The 17,818-nt window shown below is 39.2% G+C and overlaps 1 long non-coding RNA gene across 1 annotated transcript; it reads left to right on the top strand.

Annotated features, from left to right (window-relative positions):
- The first annotated feature begins 1,812 nt into the window (after positions 1-1,812).
- LOC140712114 (uncharacterized) lies at positions 1,813-8,297 on the top strand. The gene is made up of 3 exons (XR_012093565.1): positions 1,813-2,776; positions 3,881-3,955; positions 5,801-8,297. It is a non-coding gene; the product is annotated as an uncharacterized lncRNA (long non-coding RNA).
- The last annotated feature ends 9,521 nt before the right edge of the window (positions 8,298-17,818 follow it).

The following is a 17,818-nucleotide window of genomic DNA, read 5'->3' as shown; positions in this document are numbered from 1 at the left end:
GAATCTTTGTCCTCAACCACAGCCTACCTTGGAATGTCAATGTCACAGCTCTCTCACCCCCAGATGGAATGTGTTTTACCCTTACTCACAGTTCCCCATACGGAGTAAGCTCCAATCACCTGCAATGATAGTTGTCCGGATAACACATAACACTGACTGCCTTTTGTTTCTGGCTCAATTCTCCATCCTCCCACTGTTATTTATTACACCTCCCAAAACCACTATTTTCACTCATATCTTTGTCTCAAGGTCTTCAGAGGGAATCCAAACGATCTTTCTATTCTGTAGTTTTCTAAAACAGCTTAAAGTTCTTGGATGGATCCTGGAATCAGATCACCCTGCAGGGATCCAGATCTCAAATTCTCCACGTATTAGCACATTTGGAGCAAACTACTGAAAAATCGAAGATTTCATTTTCCATCCAGAGTTAGCATAACTCACAGTTGAAGGCACACTTCTCCAACTGTCAAATTTGTCTAAGAGGCCAACTCAATGAGACTGTCCAACAGTGAAGGTTAAGAGAACTGTCCCCATAAAATCACCTTCAGTTCAGACACTAACTGACAGTTTGGGAGTTTCCAGAGCCACCATCACTTCAGACAAGCTGGCTACACATTTGGGGATTCCCACAACCACCCTCAGGTTCAATAGTTCACAAAACAAGTCATAGAATTCCAGAAAGTGCTATATTTACAATTATAGTTTTATTATAGCAAAGAATACAAATTTGAACCAGCTAAAGAAAAAAATGCATAGGATGGAAACTGGGAGGATCCCAAAACTTGAATCTCTCTTTGCATCAGGGCTGTATTAAGCTCTACAAATAGAGCTACAAATGTGTAACAATATGCACAGAGTATTGGCAACCCAGAAAGCTCATCACAGTCTCCAGGAGCTAGTGATTTTATTTGGGGTTTCATTACATAGTCAGGATTAATGGAATCATCCTCCACATGGTTGAGCTCCATCTCTAGCACCCCAATCCTGGGAGGTCAGGCTGATATCACCTGGCCCCAAACTCCGAAACTAGACAAAACTACAGTCATATGTTTTGTCTTTCTGGCATGGCTTGCTCCTCTCTGAGTCATCTCATTGGCATTAATTTTCAGATGTGGTACCAGGGGATTACCATGAATAACAAAGACATTCCAGTCACTCTCAAAATTCCAAGGGTTTAGAAGTTACTTCCAAGTAACTAAAAACGAACACCAGACCTCTCTTTGAGCTGTTGTTATTATTATTATTACTATTATTATGCTTTCTTTTCCTGCAGATCCTATTTCATTTACTGCTTTGACTACTGCATGTAAAGGCTTTCATAGTACAATTCTTAAAATAAAGTCTTGGTAGTACATATTTGCAAATGGTATACAGAGGCATTCTAGAAATCACTTTTAAGACTTGACAAAATTCAGTTCTATTTGTTTTTCATAAAGACAATTTTAATGTGAAAACAAAATATCAAATAGTAATTTGTGGTCTGTTATGGGCAGAACATCATCTGAAACAAACATTCAGAAAAATATGGAGTGCCAGGTACAGTGGTATATTCCTATAGTCCCAGCTACTGGGGATGCTGAGGTATCAGGATTGCTTGAGCCCAGAAGTGCAAGGTTGCAGCGAGCTATGATTCCGCCACTTCATTTCACTACAGCCTCAGCAACAGAGCGAGACCCTGTCTCTGGAAAAAAAAAGGGGGGGGGGAGGGAGGGAAGTATTTCAGAAAGACATTGTTATGTTCAAATATAGACAAAATGAAATTAAAATAAAAATTTTTATACTTTAATTTCTTTCAAGTTGTTGAGGAAAAACCATTTCATTCATTTGCTTGTTTTCTTGTATTGCATGAAGACATCTGGAAAATAAGTAATATGTCCAGTTATTACTGATCAGAAGATACATTAAAACTGTGAGTCTGAGGAAAGTAACTGTTAATTGTGTCAACTTGTCCTACCTGCAACACCTGTGCTATGAGAAAATACGTGAAGAGTAAAATAAATAGATGAAGGCTATTAAAATCACAGATGAAACTAGTTCAACAAATTCTCATTAACATCTAGACCAAAATGCTCTGTGAAACCAATTTGTAGGCTGTCAGAATCGTATACTTTATATTCTCTTCATAACTTTAATTTGTTTGCTATCTTTTCTGTATAATCCCTGATATTAACATTAAAAAAATACATCACAATTATAAATTTAAACCTTGACTCTATCTGGCTATTGATCACCTTTGGTCAAAGTACATAATAATTCACAGTGAATGAATAATAAAAGTCATTTTTATATTTCCATTTGTTTTGCATATAATTGGTATATCTATTAATTTTCCCAGGGATTTTAGATAATGAATGTTTCATTGATGGGTCACATAATGGAAAATACCTTAAAATGCTTTATCTTATGACTGCACATTATCACGGAATACAACAAAGTCATTAATTTTACAAGCAATCATGCATCAACCCCAATCCACACAGTAGCCAGAGTTTGGCTCTGGAATAATGTGGACACATGAATTTTCAAATTTATCTCTTTCATGTTTTAATATATGTATGTTCATTTTACTGAGAATTTCCCATAAGTGTGAGTCCAACTTTTGTCCCTGGGTTGAAAAGTTTATAATGTGGAACTTAAAGAAGCCTATCTTGCTTTTTATATTATTTCTGAGGCTTGCTTTGCAATCTCATTTTAACAGGTAACTCATGTGTGGAGAGTGGCATGGGTTCATATGTGACAGATGAACATGTATCTTATTTAATGATACATATTACAGGTAATGTGAATTTATTCAGAATCATCACCATGGTATAAGGACCACTGCAAAGGGGTCTTGCTGTGGGGAAGAGAGATTGGACTCGACTGTGAATGGGCAAATGGGAATTTATACCCAAGGAACAGAGTACGAGTCAGTGGATGGAAAATTACTGAGATGAAACATTAGGAGTAGGAGGGATTCTGGCTAAACTGACCTGAAAGATTCTTACTGAATAGAGGCCAGGACAGTCAGGCATCACCTGGGGCATAGTGGAGAATGAGGAGCCTGATCACTTGTTCTTTATAGAATGACATTCTTTATAGAGTGATCAGATATCAAGATTGGGGGTTCTGGCTAAACTAAGCTGCCTGGGTTCTTTTGCTAAATCTGTATTTTACAAGGAAGTACATAGATGGGCCTAGGAGAAGTTTCAGAAGCCTGACTAAAGTTCAGCCAAGCGAAGAATTTTTGTCAGTAGTGAAAATCCAGTGGTTAAGTATCTTAGATAATTTGCAGTCTGTAACAAAATACCACAGACCAAATGGCTTCAACAACAGACATTTATTTTTTAACTCTTCCGGAGGTTGGAAGACCATGATTAAGGTGCTGGCAATTTGGTTTCAGGAAAGGGTTCTCTCCCATGCTTGTAGACGTCCATCTTTATGCTAAATCCTTATGTAGCCTTTTGTCAGTGAGAGCCATGGAGGGAGAAGTTGGGGCAGAGAAAGAGTTCTCTGGTGTCTCTTTATATAAGGACACTAATCCTATAGGATTGGGACCCTACTCTTATGATCTCATTTAACCTCAGTTACTTCCTTAGGGGCTCCATCTCCAGATATAGTCACACTGGAGTTAGGATTTCAACATATTAATTTGGAGCAGGGCACTAACATTAGGGTTAACTATTAAAAGTGATCTTCTCTGGGAAATGGAATCTGTCTTGAGGAGGAGAGAAAGAGTTGCTTCTTATTAGTAACACTCTGATATGCTCTGATATTTCAAGCATGTCATGAATTACTTTTATCTGAACATTTCTATATAATGTAAATAAAATTAAAAGCAAAACTTAAAGGAATATGAAAGAGTAGAAAAGCTTAATTTATGCAAATTTTTACTTTTCAGAGAAAGTTGGGGACATAAAAGGAAATAAACATTATTTACTAATAGTGGGAGGTGAAAACAAAACTCATCAATGTGGTAAGTGATAAAATTTATGATTAGAGATTTTTCTCCTCAACTTTACTGTTTTCCATTCTATTTCTATATCTTCTTAAAGCTATGGTGGACACTAAGGCATAAGGAACACATCATGGCAAATTTTGTTTTATAAAATATTGATACTCCTTTCTTTCTCAAAATTTTTCCTGTTTCTCATACGATAATATACAATACAAAATAAAACTTATACAAATGTCTTAAAATTTAAAAAAAATTCTATGTGAACATCACTTTACATCTCTCTCTACTTGTTGTGTGTTTCCCTATAGTGATGGTTGTTTAGAAGAAGTAGGATACGGAAATGCAGGGAGAGTAATCTGCTCAGCTCACCAGGTGTCTGGATCCAGCTGATGGGCCCTGAGACACCAGGCTCTGCCTCAGTAAATAGTCTGCCTCAGGCCTGGGTATTTACTCACACAAACCTTATCATATTTTACATGAGCCATGACATAAAAAGAATATTGAAAGAACGGGTCTGCGGTATTGCCCGTTAAGTCGGATTGCAGGGAAATACAGTGCATTCATCATCTGTTGCTTTGTAACAAATTGCCCCAAAAGTTAACAGCTTAAACAATATTTATTATCTCAAAATTTCTGTGAGTTAGGAATCTAGGAGCAGCTTATTTGGGTGGTTTCTGGCTTGAGGTTTCCCATGAGGTTACTGCCAAGGTTGTCCTTCTAGGCCGCAGTCATCTCAAAGACTGGAGGATCTACTTCCAAGCTCAGTCATGTGGCTTTTGTAAGGAAGCTTCTATTTTTCACCATGCAGACTTGTCCATAGGGCCATTTTCATGATATTACAGCTGACTTCCTCCCAAACAAGTGATCTGAGAGAGAGAAAAAGAGAGAGAAGGAGGAGGAGGAGGAGGAGGTAACAGAGCTCAAGATGAAAGCCACAGTATCTTATAATCTAATGACATATGTATGTCATATAATCTAATAACATTATATATGTGTATATGTGTGTGTGTGTGTGTGTATATATGTAACCACTTGTATTTTATGGTATTAGCCACCACCCTGGTACCATAAGAGAGGTTACTTCACTTGGGTGTGAATGCCAGGAAGCCTGTGTCATTGGTAGCCATCGTGAACACTGGCTACCACATAAAATGTGTGTCTTTTTAAATGAATTAGATATTACTAAATTACTCTTCAAAGTGGTTACAACATTTTGCACATTTATCACTGAAGGATAAATATTTTAATCTCCTCAAAAGCTCAACAGCACTTGGTATTATGAAACTTAAAAAAATCAAACTCTATTTTAATTTGCATCTGTTTCGTTATGATGGATGTTGAGTGCCTTTCGTTAACCAACCATTTGGGTTTTCCCTTCTGTAAATTGTCTTTTACTATTCTTTAATAATTCTCCTAAGCTGGATGTGTGTTTATTGTTGATTTGTTACAGTAATTTATATATTCTGGATATTAATTCTTGTTGGCTATATGCATTGCAAATGTCCTCAATTGAGACTTTTTCCTTTTACCTTTGTTTTTTATCTCAGTTGGTACATGAGACTTACATTTAATACAAATTAATCCTTTAATTTTTTGAAGATCTGTGTTTGTTTTTGTACTGTGTGTGTGTATTTTCTTCCAACTTTGTTTTAAGTTTTGCTTTTGACATTTAGATTTTTAAGATACTTACAATGAACTTAAAGGGAGGTAATGTGAGATCTGGATAAACATTTATTTTATATTGATTATTTTTATATTATATATACACATATACATTAATATGTGTGTGTGTGTGTGTGTAGTTCTAGCATTTTACTTACTGCATCTTCCTTTACCCACTAATTCATAATTTCTTCTCTCTAGGTCTCTGATCTCAGCTCACAGCAACCTCTGCCACCCAGGTTCAAGTGATTCTGCCTCAGCCTCCTGAATAGTTGGGATTACAGACATCTGCCACCGCACCCAGCTAATTTTTGTAGTTTTAGTAGAGACTAGGTTTCACTATCTTTGCCAGGCTGGTCTTGAACTCCTGACCGCAGGTGATCCACCCGCCTTAGCCTCCCAAAGTGCTGGGATCGCAGGGGTGATCCTACACAGGGCAAGTCCGACACATTTTCCTTCTTCAAAATGTTATTGACCCCTCTTGAGCTTTTCCTCTTCTCTATTAATTTTAGTATAGACTTAACAATTTCAAGTTTTAAAAAACTTTTTAAATTACAATTACAGTGAATTTTTACTGTCTTTGACTCACTGACACTATTTTGTTACATTTTTTGTTATTAATTTCTCATTTTATTTCTTTTCTTTTGTTTTCTTTTCTTTTTTTTTTATGGAGTCTCACTCTGTTCTGATTTTGCAGTGCAGTAGCACAATCTTGGCTCACTCAACCTCCGCCTCCCAGGTTCCCGCCATTCTCCTGCCTCAACCTCCCGAGTAGCTGGTACTACAGGCACCAACTACCACGCCCGGCTAATTTTTCTGTATTTCTAGTACAGACGGGGTTTCACTGTGTTAGCCAGGTTGGTCTCGATCTCCTGACCTCTTGATCCGCCCGCCTCAGCCACCTAAAGTGCTGGGATTACAGTCGTGAGCCACTACATCTGACCCTCATTTTATTTCACTGTGAGAAAAGAAAGCATTTAAATTTTACGGATTTGTTAGTTACGTTTCGAGACTACCTTTATGTTTAATACATGGTCAAAATGTGCCAAAAAAGGACAAATCATCTAATTGGATGCAAAATTCCATATATACTCATTATATTAAGGTTGCTAATCTTGTTGTTTAAATATTTTATTTTTTAAATAATGTTTTGCTTCTTGACTTACTTTTGAGAGAGCTATGTAAAAAGTAGCCACCATGATTGTAGATTGATCAATTTCTCATTGTATTTCTGTCAGTTTTGGTTTAACACATTTTAAGACTGAGACTTTAGAAATTAAAATTTATATACAACATTTTGAACTCTAAAGTTAACTGATATTTTTTTTTTTTTTTTTTTTTTTTTTTTGAGATGGAGTCGACATTTTTTCAAACTCAAAAATGGTGCAAGGAGCTCAGAAAATTTATTTTGATCTTTACATTATGTTTATCATGCTTTTAGCTTTATTTTCCTTTTTTAACTCTATTTGATATTGTTTTATATACTCAATGTTTATTTTAATATGTCCTTATATTAACAACTTTGCTTTATCATTGCTTCTTGCATATCAAACTTCTCAAGTAGGATTACTTTTAGAGTAGGGAGAGGCTGAAACATACTCTTTACTTAAGGTCTACTTGCCACAAATATCTTAATTTTTGTTTATTTGAAAATGCTGTTAGTTTGCTCTCATCTCTAAAAGATGGGTTTGTTGATTATGCAATTCAATGTTGATGGTTATTTTCTCTCAAAATTTTGAAATATTCCACTGCCTTCTGGTTTCTATTGAGAAATTAGCTGATTGTTCGATTGTTAGTTCTTTGATTATAATCAGTCACTGTGTTATGGTTGCTTTTAAGAACACTGTGTCTTTGGTGACCTGCAGTTTCACTATAATGTGTCTGGGTATATAAAATCATTAGGATAGGCTAGATGAGAGGTTGCCAACCTTGGCACTGATGAGATCTTATGGGCTGAAAAGTCTTTTTCATGGGACTGTCTTGTATCTTGTAGGATGTTTAGTATATTTCCTGGCCACTGTCCTTTAGATGTCAGTAGTACCACAGCCTCCAGTTGTACTAACCAAAAAAGTCTCCAGACATTGACAGATGTCCCCTGAGAGATAAAATCTCTGTCTATTGAGAACTGCTGTCTAGTTTAAAATGCGTTAATAAAAAATAGAGCAACCAATGTTTATGTCTCCTCTATGCCACACGTCGATTATGAGTTACCCATGGCTTTGCTGCATGTTCCATTGATTTGGGATCTAGGCTGACAGATGAGCCTTAATCTAGGGCATTTCCAGTAATCCTGGCAGAAGAAAAAGAAAGAATGGCAAAACATGCTAGCTCCTAAGCCTCTAATTAGAAGAGACATGTGCTGTTACTGCTTTTATTTCATTAACTAATGCAAGTTATGTTACCACACACAATATACATTGGGTGGACAAATGTTTTCCTCTCCAGGAAGGAGTAGCAAGTATTTGGGAATAATAATATAGTCTTACACAACGTAGATATGCTTTTAATTATTTGACTTCTTGAATTTGCAAATTATAATCTCTTATCAACTCTAGATAAGTCTCAGTATGTTTCCAAATTTTTCTCTTTTTATTGTTCTATTCCTCTGGAACTTCAATTAGTGGTTTCTTAAACTTTCTAAATCTTCTTTGTATCTTAAACTTTCTTCAATATTTACATATGCTTATATTTTTAGTGCTTTCTAAATAATATCATTAGATTTTCCTTTCAGGTCACTCACCTCCACTCTAACTGTGTATAAGATCTTATTCTTTTCTTTGTTACCCTTAAAATTTTAATGTGCATACTTGACTTAATAAAGGTATATCATAATATTTCTGTTTTACTCTTAAACAACAAAAGAGTTTTAGAATGCTTTGACTCACATATCTTGGTAATTTTTGTCTAGTATGTTAGTTTTCTTTGTATTCAAAATTCCATATGTGTCTTTATCACTGTTAAATTATTATATTTTACACAAATATTTATGTCAATATATCTTCTTAAAAAAAAAACTATAGGACAGGCATTCTGTTTCACACCTGTAATCCCAGCACTTTGGGAGGCCGAGGCCAGAGGATCACAAGGTCAAGAAATTGAGACCATCCTGGCCAACATGGTGAAACCATGTCTCTACTAAAAATACACAAATTAGCTGGGTGTGGTGGCACGTGCCTGTAGTCCCAGCTACTTGGGAGGCTGAGGCAGGAGGATCCCTTGAACCCAGGAGGCGGAGGTTGCAGTGAGCTGAGATCAGGCCATTGTACTCCAGCCTGACGATAGAGCAAGAGTTCATCTAAAAAAAAAAAAACTGTAGCTCTTTTCTGGGATGAATTTTTTTCTTAATAAGTGTCATCATCTAATGGTTCTTTCAGATAAATTCTATGAGTGATAAGAATCCACCGTTGTGTTAAATATCTTTATTTTAGCCTCATTATTAAATGACACTTTGTGTTGATTGTCATTTTCCCTCAGTATTTTCAAGGTATTTTTTTTCTACAATCAGTTTTTGCTAATGTAAAATTTGTTGTCAGACAAATTACAATTCTTGTGAATCATTGCTTATACTTTATGGTTCATCACTGCTTCTTCTAATATTTTTACCTTCATCTTGGTTTTTCTGCAGTTTTTCTGTTTATTGTTCAAGACTCATGTTTCTTTTACCATCTGAGGAACTGTTTATTTATCAGTCTGGAAAAATCATGTATTATTCCTTTTAATTTAGCTTCTTCTCTTTTCATTGTCTTTTCTTGTGGAACTTCTACTAGGTAAATATTACACCTCTTAATCTATCTTTGATGCCTAAACTTCCTTACATTTTAGATTTCTTTTTTTTTTCTGTACCTGACCAACTGGAAGGGGAAAGACAGATTTTTATACAGTATACAGGACATTTTAAAAGATTTTATAAGCAGGTGTGAGTAAATATAATACAACTGACCACTTAAATATATAGAAAAGTTTTTTGTATCATAGAAATTGTAAAAAAAATTTCCAGGCAAAGGACAGAAAAACCCGACAGTCTTCCAGGTAACAAATATAAAAACAAAAATTTCTATATCTTAAATACAACCCACTGTGAGATTGAAGCAGATAAGTACTTGTTTGCTTCAAAAAATACATTCCATGTTATTTTTTTTAGTTTACTAAGAAAAATTGGAATTAACATTGTAACGGTTAACCATATTATGCATTTTTATAAAAAGAGGAAATGATCTAGGAATACTTCTAACTATGCAGTTTTCTACAAGCTTTGTGACCTCCTCCCATCCTCTAATCATATATCTTGAAATAAAAAGGAAAAGCAACAAAAACAATTTTTGAAAGACGTTTTATTATCCCTTCCTGTGATAATCACTATGATCCCAAACTTGGAGATATCAGCCAAACTTAATTACATGTCCATTTGGTTCTTTTCTTTACAGATATGCCATTTCATTCCTTCTTCTCTTTGACCAGAACTTCTCATGAGATCAGCACCAGCTGCATTGCAATAGGATTGCTTTCCTAGTAATTTTTAATGGAAAACATAAACAAGTTTAAACCTTTGACTGTTAGACCTGAAAAATAGTAAAAACAAGAAAATATGTCTCTAAATCAAAAGAACTGAAATCATTAGTGGCTAATGTTACATATAAGAGATGAAGATACAATTGATCAAAAGGAAGTCACACTTGGAAAATTCAGTTTCACTAAAAGAAAACAAAGGTCAAAATATTTTATGTGGATAAATAACCCTGACAACTGTAGAGGATTTTCTACTTCATTTGGAATGGTTTCCTAACAAAAACGTCTGGGTCAAGCACTGTGGTTCACGTCTATAATTCCAGCATTTTGGGAGGCTGAGGCAAGCAGATCACAAGGTCAGGGGATTGAGACCATCCTGGACAACATGGTAAAACTCCATCTCTACTAAAATTAGTGGGGCGTGGTGGCAAGTGCGTGTAATCCCAGCTACTTGGGAGGCTGAGGCAGGAGAATTGCTTGAACATGAGAGGCGGAGGTTGCAGTGAGCCGAGATTGCGCCACTATGCTCCAACCTGGGTATAGAACGAGACTCTGTAAAAAAAAAAAAAAAAAAAAAAAAGATTCTGAATGCTCACTAAAATATATGATATCCAGTTTTCCACATATCTCTACAATTAATTCTTCTCTTTCTGAGAATTACTGAACACATCAGCTAGCATTTGCTGAGTGCCTATGATGGTCAAGGTCACAAACTGTTCCCATGCTAAATGTTCCTAACTGGCTGTATTAGTCTGTTCTCACACTGCTATAAAAATACTACCTGAACCTGGGTAATTTATGAAGAAAAGATGTTTAATTGACTCACAATTCCGCATGTCTCTGTCGCCTAGGCTGGAGTGCAGTGGCACAATCTCGTCTCACTGCAACCTCTGCCTCCCAAGTTCAGGTGATTCTCCTGCCTCAGCCTCCCCAAGTAGCTGGGACTACAGACGTGTGCCAAGACGTCTGGTTAATTTTTTGCATTTTTAGTAGAGATGGGTTTTCACCATGTTGGCCGGGCTTGTCTTGAACTCCTGACCTCAATTGATCCACCTGCCTCTGCCTACCAATGTGCTGGGATTACAGGCATGAGTCACTGTGCATAGCCAGAAAACTTACAATCATAGAGGAAGGTGGAGGGAAGCAAGGTACAAGTTATATGGCAGCAGGACAGACAGTGAAAGAATGAGTGAGAGGTGAAGCCAGCTGGACTTCCTGGGTCGAGTGGGGACTTGGAGAACTTTTCTCTCTAGCAAGAGGATTGTAAAATGCACCAATCAGCACTCTGTAAAACACACCAATCAGCAGGACCCTAAAAGCAGCTAATTGCAGGGAGGATTAAAAAAGGGCACTCTGATAGGACAAAAATGGAACATGGAAAGGGATAAATAAGGAAATAAAAACTGCCCACCCCAGCCAGGAGGGGCAACCTGCTCGAGTCCCCTTCCATGCTGTGAAAGCTTTGTTCTTTCGCTCTTCACAATAAACATTATTACCACTCACTCTTTGGGTCAGTGCCATATTTAAGAGCTGAAACACCCACCACAGAAGTCTGCAGCTTCATTGAAGTCAGCGAGACCACAAACCCACCCGAAGGAACCAACTCCAGACACATCTTGGGGGCTCATCCAGGATATTGCCACACAGTGAGTACCATCAGACCCCTTTCACTTGCTATTCTGTCCTATTTTTCCTTAGAATTCGGGCGCTAAACACTGGACACCTGTCAGCCAGCTAAAAGCAAATAGTGCAGCCACCAGGCTAAAGACACGGGTTTCAGGCTTTCTGAGAAAGGGCTCTCTAACAAGCCCCAACTCTTCAGAGTCGGGAGCGTTGGTTTGCCTGGAACCAGCTTCTGCTTTTCCTGTACTTCCGGGCTGAGCCAAGGGTTGAGAGAGAGGAAAGCCATTCAGCTCCGGGGTCCAGACAGAAAGTTGGTTGACCCTGCAGCCATGAGCAGAACTTTCAAAGTTACGTTGCCCAAGCGAGACTCGCCCATCAATCCTATCTATCCTGACCCTTGCCTCCTGGGTCCTAGTGCCTGTCAGCCAAACTTTCTCCTGCCTCTCTTCTCCAAGGTTTATCCTGTTTCTAAAAAGCACTCCCTGTCCCTGGTGCTCTTCTAGTTTCTCCTATAAGAATGATTTCTAGTATAAATTTCAGGACTCTGTTCCCTTGTTTAGGCACTCGTCTCACCAATCAGAAAAACATAATTTTTGCCCAAAGCCCCATGAGTGGGGAACTATCTGGAATTTTAGGATCCCTCCTTAGACTAGCAGCCCTATCAAAAGCTATTCCTGAAGCTAGAATATGGGGAGCCTCAGAAATTATATCCTATTCATATGATAAGAAGTTAGTACAAAAGATTCACTCTTCCAATCCTGGAGATCCCTTCCCTCCCTCAGGGTATGGCCCTCCACTCCATTTTGAGGCATGTCATTTTTATAGAACAAGAGTAAGGTCCCAGTACCAACAGGAGAAAACATTTAGGACTCTAACTAACAGGTTTTCGAGAATGCATCAGTAACGGCCACTAAATCTGATTTTTCTCTGTTCTCTTTGTGGTCTAAGAGGAAAGGCAAGGGTGCAGTGCAGGTTTTTGAGAATGTGTCAGTAAGGGCCAGTAAATCTGACCTTCCTTGGTCCTCTTTGTGGTCTAGGATGAAAACTAGTGTTTCCGCTGCTGCTTTGGTGAGCACAACTATTTGAACAGCAGGGTCTGGGGAACACTGCAGGTTCTTGGGCAGGGAGAAAACAAACCAACCAAAAGTGTGGGCGGTTTTTTCTGAGATGGGAAACACTCAGGCATCAACAGGCTCACCCTTGAAATGTATCCTAAGCAATTGGGACCAATTTGACCCACAAACCCTGAAAAAGAAGTAATTTATTTTTTTCTGCACTATGGTCTGTCCGGAATATTCTCTCTCTGAGAGGGAAAAATGGCCACCTGAAGGAAGTATAAATTACAATACTATCCTGCAGCTTGACCTTTTCTGTAAGAGACAAAGCAAATGGAGATAAATACCTTATGTCCAAGCTTTCTTTTCATTGAAGGATAATCCACAACTATGCAAAACTTGCAATCTATATTCCACAGGAGGATCTCTCAACTTAGCTCCATATCTTACCCTCCCTGCAGCTCTCCTTCCTGTTAATGATGAATCTCCCCCACCCAGAAGGAAACAAGCACAGAAATCTCCAAGGGACCACAAAACCCTCTGGCTATTTGTTATATCCCCTTCAAGCTGTAGGGGGAGGGGAATTTGGCCCAACCCGGCTACATGTCCCCTTCTCCCTCTCTGATTTAAAGCAGATCAAGGTAGACTTGGGGAAGTTTTCAGATGATCCTGATAGGTATATAGAATATAGATGTCCTACAGGGTCTAGGCTCAACATTTGACCTCACTTGGAGCAATGTCATGCTATTGTTAGATCAAACCCTGGCCTTTAATGAAGATAATGTGGCTTTAGCTGCAGCCTGAGAGTTTGGAAATACCTGGTATCTTAGTCAAGTAAATGATAGAATGGCTGCCGAAGAAAGGGACAAATTCCCTACCAGTCAGAAAGCCATCCCCAGTATGGATCCCAACTGGGACCTAGACTCAGATCATGAGGACTGGGGTCACAAAAATCTGTTGACCTGTGTTCTAGGACTAAGGAAAATTAGGAAAAAGCCCATTAATGATTCAATGATGTGCATCATAACTCAGGGAAAGGAAGAAAATCCTTCCACCTTCCTCAAGTGGCTATTGGAGAACTTAATAAAATATACACCCCTGTCACCCAACTCCCGCTAAGGTCAATTGATCCTAAAAGATAAGTTTGTTACCCAGTCAGTCTCAGATATCAGGAGAAAGCTCCAAAAGTGAGCCCTAAGTCCTGAACAAAATCTGGAGGCATTATTAAACCTGGCAACCTCGGTATTCTATAATACAGACCAAGAGGAACAGGCCAAAAAGGAAAAGTGAGATCAGAGAAAGGCTGCAGCCTTACTCATGGCCCTCAGACAAACAAACCTTATTGGTTCAGAGAGGACCAAAAATGGAGCAGCCCAATCACCCAGTAGGACTTGTCATCAGTGTGGCTTGCAAAGACACTTTAAAAAAGATTGTCCAACTAGAAACAAGCTGAGCCCTCACCCACATCCACTATGCCGAGGCAATCACTGGAAGACGTACTGCCCCAGAGGACAAAGGTTTTCTGGACTAGAAGCCCACAACCAGATGATCCAACAGCAGGACTGAGGGTGTCTGGGGCAAGCGCCAGCTCACGTCTGAGCCCCTGGGTAAGTTTAACCATTGAGAGCCAGGAAATTGACTTCCTCCTGGACACTGGTGTAGCTTTCTCAGTGTTAATCTCCTGCCCCAGACAGCTGTCCTCAAGGTCCATTACCATTCAAGGAATCCTGGAACAGTCTGTAATCTGGTATTTCTCCCACCTCCTCAGTTGTAATTGGGAGACTTTGCTCTTTTCACATGCCTTTCTTGTTATGCCTGAAAGTCCCACACCTTTATTAGGGAGGGACATATTGGCCAAAGCTGGAGCTATTATTTGTATGAATATGGTAACAAGTCACCCATTTGTTGTTCTCTACTTGAGGGGGGAATCAACCTGAAATCTGGGTATTGGAAGGACAATTCAGAAGGGCAAAAAATGCCCACCGAGTCCAAATCAGGTTAAAAGACCTCACCACTTTTCCTTATCAAAGGCAACATCGCTTAAGGCCTGAAGCTCATAAAGGATTACAGCATATTGTCAGACATTTAAAAAGTCAAGGCTTAGTAAGAAAATGCTACAGTCCCTGCAACACCCCAATTCTAGGAGTACAAAAACCGCATGGTCAGTGGAGACTAGTGCAAGATCTTAGACTCATCAATGAGGCAGTAATTCCAGTTGTACGCAACCCCTATACCCTGCTCTCTCAAATACCAGAGGAAGCAGAATGGTTCACTGTTCTGGACCTCAAGGATGCCTTCTTCTGCTTCCCCTGCACTCTGACTCCCAGTTTCTCGTTGCCTTTGAGTATCTCACAGACCACATGACCCAACTAATGTGGATGGTCTTTCCTCAACAGTTTAGGGATAGCCCTCATCTGTTTGGTCAGGCACTGGCCCAAGATCTAGGCCACTTCTCAAGTCCAGGCATTCTGGTCCTTCAGTATGTGGATGATTTTCTTTTGACTACCAGTTCGGAAGCCTCATGCCAGCAGGCTACTCTAGATCTCTTGAACATTCTAGCTAATCAAGGGTACAAAACATCTAAATCCAAGGCCCAGCTTTGCCTACAACAAGTCAAATATCTAAGACTAATCTTAGCCAGAGGAACCAGGGCCCTCAGCAAGGAATGAATACAACCTATAATGGCTTATCCTAAGACATTAAAACAGTTGTGGGGGTTCCTTGGAATCACCAGCCTTTGCCAACTATGGATCCCCAGATACAGCGAGATGGCCAGACCACTCTACACTCTAATCAAGGAGACCCAGAGGGCAAATACTCATCTAGGAGAATGGGAACCATAGGCAGAAACAGCCTTCAAAACCTTAAAGCAGGCCCTAGTACAAGCTCCAGCCTTAAGCCTTCCCACAGGACAAAACTTCTCTCTATACATCACAAAGAGAATGGGAATAGCTTTTGGAGTCCTTACTCAGACTCATGGGACAACTCTACAACTAGTGGCGTACCTAAATAAGGAAATTGATGTAGTAGCAAAAGGCTGGATTCACTGTTTATGGGTGGTTGCAACAGTGGCCATCTTAGTATCAGAGGCTATCAAAATAATACAAGGAAAGGATCTCAACCTCTGGACTACTCATGATGTAAATGGCATACTAGTTGCCAAAGGAAATTTATGGTTACCAGACAACCACCTACTTAGATACCAGGCACTATTCCTTGAGGGACCAGTGCTTCAAATACGCATGTGTATTTGAAGCCCTCAACCCTGCCACTTTTCTCCCAGAGGATGGGAGACCAATTGGGCATGACTGCCAACAAATTTTAGCCCAGACTTATGCCACCTGAGAGGATCTCTTAGAAGTCCCCTTAGCTAACCCTGACGTTAACCTATAAAAGAATGGAAGTTCATTTGTGGAGAATGGGATATGAAGGGCATGTTATGCCATAGTTAGTAATGTAACAGTACTTGAAAGCAAGCCTCTTCTCCTAGGGACTAGCACTCAGTTAGCAGCCTAGTGGTGCTTACCCAAGCCTTAGAACTGGGAAAGGAAAAAAAGAATAAACACATATACAGATAGCAAGTATGCTTATCTAATCCTACATGCCCATGCTGCAATATGGAAAGAAAGGGATTTCCTAACCTCTGGGGGAATCCCCATTAAATACCACAAGGAAGTCATGGAGTTATTGCATGCAGTGCAAAAACCCAAGGAGGTGGCAATCTTACACTGCCAAAGTCATCAGAAAGGTGAAGGAGAAAAGGCAGAAGCAAACCATTGGGCAGATGCTGAGGTCAAAATTGCTACCAGGTGGAACCTCCCATTAGCAATACCTATGGAAGTACCCTTGGTATGAAACAACCCTCTCCAAGAGATTAAGCCCCAGTATTCACTGATCAAAACACAATGGGGACTTTCACGGGGGCATAGTTTTCTCCCCTTGGGGTGGTTAATGACAGAAGAGTGAAAAGTACTTATTCCTGAAACCAGCCAGTGGAAAATACTTAAAATCTTCCACCAACCTTTTCATATGGGTATCGAGAGCACTCATCAAATGGCCAAATCCCTATTTATAGGGCCAAATCTCCTCCAGACCATCCGACAAGTAGTCAAAACCTATGAAGTGTGTCAAAGGAATAATCCCTTGGTCCACTGTAAGGCCCCTCTCAGGGAACAAAGAATAGGACACTATCCTGGAGAGGACTGGCAGTTAGACTTCACCCATATGTCTAAGTCAAGGGGATTTCAATATTTGTTGGTCTGTGTTGATACCTTACAAATTGGATAGAAGTCTTCCCCTGCAAGACAGAGAAGGCTCATGAAATGATTCCTAGATTTGGGCTTCCGCAAAGCTTACTAAGAATACCCAAACAGGACACACAATCCAGCTTTTATGCTCTTACATTTCCAACCTCACCTATTACACAAGCAATGAAAAACCCATACATGGTACTGTGACTATGAATACTGTCCTAAGTTTCCAAGCCTCTTTATGCATCCAGCACAACCTGTTATCAGGCCTGCCCCTGGGGCACCTACTATCTCATTAGTGTAATTACATCCTACAACTTCAAGCCCCAACTGATCATAGTAACTTTGGAGTCACCCAAACAGTTCCATTCAGATGGCTTGTCTGCTTCTCAGGGCCTCCAAAAATCATCACCTTCTCCCTGCTTAACAAACAGTTCAGGTTTTGTAATGGCAAACAGACACCCTGCATGACCATTCACCCCTGGACCTTCTGCAGCAGCGCCCCCACCACTAATGAATGGCTTCTCATTCCCTCTTTGAATTACTCTCTTGAATGGTTCGTAGTAGATACAAAACGTTTTTTTCTCCAATGAGAAAATAGAACACAGGGGGCCATTCAGTTTGCTCCAACACGCCTTTCCAGCTGCTCACTAGAGCTACTTTGGCAAGTACTCTAGGAGTATGGGAAAATGAAAACAAACTCACACACTTTTTTAATATACACAACCAGTTCTGTCTACCCAGCCAAGGCATATTCTTCTTATGTTCAACTTCAACCTTTATCT

The sequence above is a fragment of the Chlorocebus sabaeus genome, chromosome 7 (assembly GCF_047675955.1).
Source record: "Chlorocebus sabaeus isolate Y175 chromosome 7, mChlSab1.0.hap1, whole genome shotgun sequence".
Lineage (NCBI taxonomy): Eukaryota > Metazoa > Chordata > Mammalia > Primates > Cercopithecidae > Chlorocebus > Chlorocebus sabaeus.
Note: the sequence above shows the minus strand (reverse complement) of the source record. Positions and strands in the feature narration are given on the sequence as shown.